The 6491-nt window shown below is 51.8% G+C and overlaps 1 long non-coding RNA gene across 1 annotated transcript; it reads left to right on the forward strand.

Moving 5' to 3' along the window:
* The first annotated feature begins 3486 nt into the window (after nucleotides 1-3486).
* LOC120324839 lies at nucleotides 3487-5683 on the forward strand. The gene is made up of 3 exons (XR_005566497.1): nucleotides 3487-3630; nucleotides 4727-4894; nucleotides 5051-5683. It is a non-coding gene; the product is annotated as an uncharacterized LOC120324839 (long non-coding RNA).
* The last annotated feature ends 808 nt before the right edge of the window (nucleotides 5684-6491 follow it).

Below are 6491 nucleotides of genomic sequence, written 5' to 3' on the forward strand. Positions count from 1 at the left end.
CCATCTAGCCCTGCCCTCTGGCACTGGGAAGCCATTCCCTGTGTGCTGTCCCTCCATGCCTTGTCCCCAGTCCCTCTCCAGCTCTCCTGGAGCCCCTTCAGGCCCTGCCAGGGGCTCTCAGCTCTCCCTGGAGCCTTCTCTTGTCCAGGGGAACCCCCCCAGCTCTCCCAACCTGGCTCCATGTGGGAGCTGCTCCAGCCCTGGGATCAACTCAGCAGCTCCAACATCCCGTGACATCAGAGGGACTTTGGTACAGGAGGCAAAATTCCCCCTCCAGCCCTGCCTGTGAGCAGGGCAGGATGGGCATGGGAATGGGAATGGGGATGGGGCAGCCACAAGGATGTGCCGTGGATCCCTCGGGAAGGGTCCCTGGAGCAACGCCAGGAGATGTTGGCTCGTTGGGGCCGCCCTGTCCTCTTGCTTCAGCCCTGACAATAATTAGCCCTCCTTTCTTCTGGGCTCCCAGGAGGCTGCTGCACCACCCACGGGGCTCAGCAGACGTTTATCACCCCGGGAGCACCCCGGTGCCAACCTTTTGGCCCCTCATTTGCACCCAGGGCGTGGAGGCAGCAGAGCAGGTTTGGCCAGGGCAGGACCGGGAGCGGGAGAAGATGCAAATGGCAGTGGCAGAACAAAGAGGTGCTGGCGCCTGCCTAGGACCTGTCACAGCTCTGGTGGCTTCTCTGCCTGTTTTTGGGACCTGTCACAGCACTGGTGGCTTCTCTGCCTGCCCTGGGGTGGCCATGGGGGGGCTGGGCTCTGCCCCAGGTTTGTGGGAACACGAGAACTTGGAATGGGGGGAGCTCTGAGGAAGGTGGAGAGAGATTATTTCCAAGGGTCTGGAGGGACAGGACAAGGGGAATGGCTTCCCCAGGGTTAGATGGGATATTGGGAAGGAATTCCTGGCTGGGAGGGTGGGGAGGCCCTGTCCCAGGTTGGGCAGAGAAGCTGTGGCTGCCCCTGGATCCCTGGAAGTGTCCAAGGCCAGGTTGGAGCAAGCTGGGCTGGTGGGAGGTGTCTCTGTCCATGGCAGGGGGTGGTTCTGGTGATCTTTAAAGTCCCTTCCATCCCAAACTAGTCTGGAATTCCATGGTTCTATTCACTCAAGGTTTCTTTGTGGACTTCACTTTTGGTTTTGGCTCCTCTGAGACCCCCCAGGCACATTTTCCACGTCTGTGCCTGCATGGACTGACCCTTGTAGCACAGAATCGTGGGATCCCAGACTGGTTTGAGTTGGAAAAGACCTTCCAGACCATCCAATCCCACCCCCTGCCATGGGCAGGGACACCTTCCACTAGCCCAGGCTGCTCCAACCTGGCCTTGGACACTTCCAGGGATCCAGGGGCAGCCACAGCTTCTCTGCCCAACCTGTGCCAGGCCCTCCCCACCCTCAGAGGGAGGAATTTCTTCCTAATATTTAACCTAAACCTGCCTTCTTCCATTTTAAATCCATTCTTCCTTGTCCTATCCTGATCTCAAGGGATTCCAACCAAAACTGTGCAAGGCTGGCTGTGCTCAGACACCTCCCAGCCTGGCCAGTGGTCCTCAGACATTCCTGGTGGAAGGATCTTGGCCTGGTGGAAGGTGTCCCTGCCCATGGCAGGAGGGTTGGAGCTGGATGATCTTTAAGGTCCCTTCCAACCCAAACCACTCTGGGATTCTTGCAGTGTTGTGCAGATATCCAGAAGTCCCAACAGCTGGAATCCCACCATCTGTGCTGGGAACTGATGTCCCCCCTCAGTTCTGGGCTGTGAAAACCACATGGAAGTGGAGAATTTTGACCCTCAGATGTTGCTCTCACACCCTATTTCCACAAGTTATCCCAGGACATTTTGAAGCAATCTCATGGATGTTCCACCAGTTGGATGTTCCAACTCTTGCTTTCAAGTTGCCAAATTGTCCCTTTGGGTTTCCTTTCCCTGCAGTGGGGACTTGGAGCTCCAAAGTGACTTCGGTGAAACCCTTTAAACCCTCCCTCTCACCCAGCTCTCCCACAGCCCAAACCTGCTCTGCCTCCTTGGGAGGAACAAGCAGCAAACCCCTCCTTTTTTGTCAGGTTTCAACACATTTCTTATCATCCTCCTCCTGGGGGGGGAAAGCTCATTAACCACTTTTTTTTTTTTTAATGAAAGATTATATTGGTTGAATCTCTGACTAATTTTTCTGGTTGCTGGAGCTGGGTAATAAATAGTCTGTTGTGCTTATCTCGGTGACAGATGGCTTTGGTGTTGTAAGAGATTGTATCTCTTGGTTCGTGCTGGAGCTCTCCTGTCCCTGGGGGCATTCTGGAGAAAAAAAGAAAAAAAAAAAGAAAGGTGGAAAAAAAAATTAAAAAAGGGAAGGTGTTTATCTCAATGAGTTTGTAATCCCTGCCTTAAAAAAAAACAACACAAAAAACCAAAAACCCAGAGCTGAAGCAAATCTGAGGAGTAATTTATGGCTCCGGGTTCAGAGCCAAGGAATTGGGTGTTGGGTGCTGATGGCTCCCAGAAATGTGGGTGCAGTTCTGCTCTTCCTGCTGGGAGTTTGAGAGCTGTGTCCTTGCTGGGCACTTGCCACCCTGGGGGGCTGCTTGAACTCCCAGGATTTGCTGCTGGGCTGGATTTTGGAGGGAATTTTGGTGAAGTTGCCCCCCTGGAGGAGATGGGGCTTGTTTTCCCTCTCTGACCTTGAACTTTGCTTCCACGGCTAAAGTTGGTGCTGGTCATGTCCTACCAGTGGGATCATCTGTTCTGGGCTCTGGCTGGCTGGGGTGGGAAAACTGGGATTTCCTGGAAAGATTTGGGATGATACCACACAGGTGTGACACGGGCAGAGAGGGATGGGACAGGGAATGGTGTTAAACTAAGAGGAGAGATAGGGATTAGATATTGGGAAGGAATTCCTGGCTAGGAGGGTGGGGAGGCCCTGGCACAGGTTGCCCAGAAAAGCTGTGGCTACCCCTGGATACTTGGAAATGTTCAAGGCCAGGTTGGAGCAACCTGGGATAGTGGGAGGTGTCCCTGCCTGTGGAACTGGATCTTTAAAGTCCCTTCCAAGCCAACCCATTCCAGGATTCTGGAGCCCCTCTGCTCTGGAGCCAGGCTGGGAGAGCTGGGGGGGTTCCCCTGGAGAAGAGAAGGCTCCAGGGAGAGCTGAGAGCCCCTGGCAGGGCCTGAAGGGGCTCCAGGAGAGCTGGAGAGGGACTGGGGACAAGGCCTGGAGGGACAGGACACAGGGAATGGCTTCCCAGTGCCAGAGGGCAGGGCTAGATGGGATATTGGGAAGGAATTGTTGGCTGTGAGGGTGTTGAGGCCCTGTCCCAGGTTGAGCAGAGAAGCTGTGGCTGCCCCTGGATCCCTGGAAGTGTCCAAGGCCAGGCTGGATGGGGCTTGGAGCAAGCTGGGATGGTGGAAGGTGTCCCTGCCCATGTATCCTGTTCCACTGGATCATCTTTAAGGTCTCTCCCCATTCCATAATTCCATGATTCTTTGTACCTGACAACCTTTGGACCCTCACACATAAACCACGCACAACTCAAGGCCTGATTCATTTTTCCCCTGGATCTGAGGAGGCTGAACCTGGAGCGACTCTTTTACTTTCCTTCTGGAATTCTCGCCAGAACCAGGAATAACAAGTAGGAGTTTAATGGTGAGTTAATTGGTGTATCTGCTGTACATTAAGTGTCTAAACTTGGAGTGAGATGTAGATTGACTGCAGCTCAAGCAGAACAGGAGTTGGCCTTTTTCTCCTCCTGTGTGCGCCCAAGTCCTCCCTGGGGCCAGCTGAGGAGCAGCAGAGGCATCATTTCATCCCGAGGGTCACCCACATTTCTGGCCGAGGCAAAAAAGCAGCTCCTCCTGCAGAAATCATCCCATTCCTCTTTGTTTTTCCTCCCCCAGATGGGGAGGAAAAGTCTGCAAATGAGGGGAGAGCTGCAGCTTTTAAAGTGAGAAAAAAACCCCACACCCCACTCAGAGGACTCCGAGGAGACTTTCCAAGAGCAGCCCCAAGTTCTTGTGGGGAGGAGCCCCCTGCAAATGGGGTTCTCCTGAGACCAAATCCGCCTCATCCCATTAAACCCTGTGCTGTAGACACGTGGAAAAACCTTCCAGACCAAGTTTAGCTTTCATGGATGGCTCAGAAGTCGCAAGAAACATCCAGCTCCTGAAACAAGGAGTCCACGAGTTCCTGGCCCTGTGTTCCAGACTGCCCCAAAACAGGAGGGTTTGTGGCTCTAAATCAGGAAAGGACTGAGCCCCAGCTTGTTTTTAAACCTCTCCTTAATTCCCCCTCACACATCTGGAAGAGCAAACCCGACACGTTGAATAATTAACCGAGGGCTCGGAGCTGGCGGGGAAACCTTGGCGCTAAAAATGAGGAGAATTGGGAATAAAAGAGTGGAAATCCGAGTGTGTTCCTTGACAGGTCATAAAGAAAAGAGGCAGGAGAAGAGATTCTGACAATAATAATATTAATTCCAGCAGCATTGTTTGCTCTGGGCACCGGGGACTGGGCTTGCAAGGTCTGAAAGGTGAAGTCACTGCTGGTCTGGGGGGTGGCTGAACCTCAAATAGAAAGGGTGGGGAAATCCCTGCGTGGGGTTTGGAGGATTTAAAATGTCTCTCCGGCACTAAATTACGTATTTATAGCATTAAAAATATGTATTTGTGTCATTCAATGCGTATTTATGTCGTTAAATGAGTATTTATATCATTAAATCCATATTTATACTGCTAAACTTCAGGCAGGGTGGAAGTCGTAGCCTTTGCCGGTGGGATTTGGCTCTGGTGAAGTTTGGTGAAGGATAAATTGACCTGCTGAAATTTAGGATTTATGTCCTGAGTGGTGGCAAACTGCACATCCCCGTTGGAAGCCGTGGGATCCATCAACTGCAGGAGCTGCTGTGGGCTCGGTGGGATTATTTTATCAGTGGAAAATCTGCTTTTTTTTAAATGTTCAATTTCTATTTATTTTATTTTCTATTTATTCTATTTTCTATTATTATTATTTTCTAATTCTATTATTATTAATATTAATAATATTATTTTTTATTATTATTAACTTTTAGGTAGCTGTGGAAATGCACCTTCCTGGCAACAAGGAAACACATTCCCAACTTCTTTCCAGAGCCGTGGCTGCCTGGGGAGCCACGAAGTGGGAAGAAAGCAGCTGTTGAACTCTTGCACATCAACACCACACGACAGGTCAGGGCAGGAAGTGAAGAGGAATCCAATGGAAACCTCCGGAGGAATTTAGGGAGACGGAAGATAATGAACTCCAGTTGGATTTTGGCCAGGAGAGCCGGGGCTCTGCTGTTGGGAAAGGCACATCTGGGATGTTGGACAGTCAGGAGGCAGCTCATCAGCTGCTGGAAATGAGTCTGGCTCCGTTCTCCTCACTGGGTGAAAATTGGTCTCTTTGGAAGGAGTACAAGGCTCCAATCCGGACCTCCACGATCCCGAAATCTGGCCCAGGAGATCAGGAAAGCAGCTTCCCACTGCTCATCCATCCAGTTCCTCCCCAACAGCAGCTCTTTTAAAATAGGAATAGAAATATGGATTTATATCAAAGGCAAGTGATGAATTTTAAGGGGGGAAAAAAAATCCCTGTAAATAACACAGAATGCAAAAAAACCCCTCCAACAGCCCAGATTTCCACAGCTCTTTCCTGAACAGGAAATTTCTTCCTCCTGGGTGTTGTTATTCCCGTATAAAACGGGTCTGAGGTGGTGCAAGGGAGGTCCTGGTGCCCTGTTGTGATCCACAGCTCCAGGGAGACCTTCCTTCCCTTTGGGAATGCCCTGAACGTTCCCACGTGTCAGCACTGACCCAGGAATAAAAAAACAAACCCCGAGATTGAGACCCAGAAGTGAAGAACTGTGGGATGGTGGGTCTGCTCCGTGTGTAAAGAATTGTGGGTTGGTGGATCTGCTCCGTGTGTAAAGAACTGTGGGATGGTGGATCTGCTCCATGTGTAAAGAATTGTGGGATGGTGGATCTGCTCCTCGTCCACCCCTTGTCCCTCAGCCCTGGAGGGTTGTCCCTTGCTGGGATCCCAAGCCCAGCTCGGATCAGGGTCTTGCTGAGATGAGGGGCCCGAACAGCTCCAAGCTGGGATCCCAAGCCCAGCTGGGATCAGGGTCTTGCTGAGACGAGGGGCCCAAACAGCTCCAAGAAATCCCCAAACCACGGAAACCAGGAGCGAGAGGGAAGTCCAGAGGTCAGGGAGTCCACTCCTTGCCCCAGGGGCAGGATGAGCTTTCCATGAGCTTTCCCCACGTCATTCCCAGGAGATATTGTCTAAATTGTTCCTGAAAGCCTCCAGTGATGGCCACTTCACCCCCTTCCTGGCAATCCATTCTCTGCCCTTATCTGGGTTTTCCCTGATGGCTCCCATCAATCTCTCCCCGTTGAAATTTCAGTCCAGGGCTCCCCATCCCCAGGGGGGAGCAGTGATTGGATTATCCCCCAGCAGATTCCCATCATTCCCCACTGCCTTCCCTGGACAAA

Source organism: Pipra filicauda, unplaced genomic scaffold, assembly GCF_003945595.2.
Source record: "Pipra filicauda isolate LSUMZ 115617 unplaced genomic scaffold, ASM394559v2 scaffold720_size194830_pilon, whole genome shotgun sequence".
Classification (NCBI taxonomy): Eukaryota; Metazoa; Chordata; class Aves; order Passeriformes; family Pipridae; genus Pipra; species Pipra filicauda.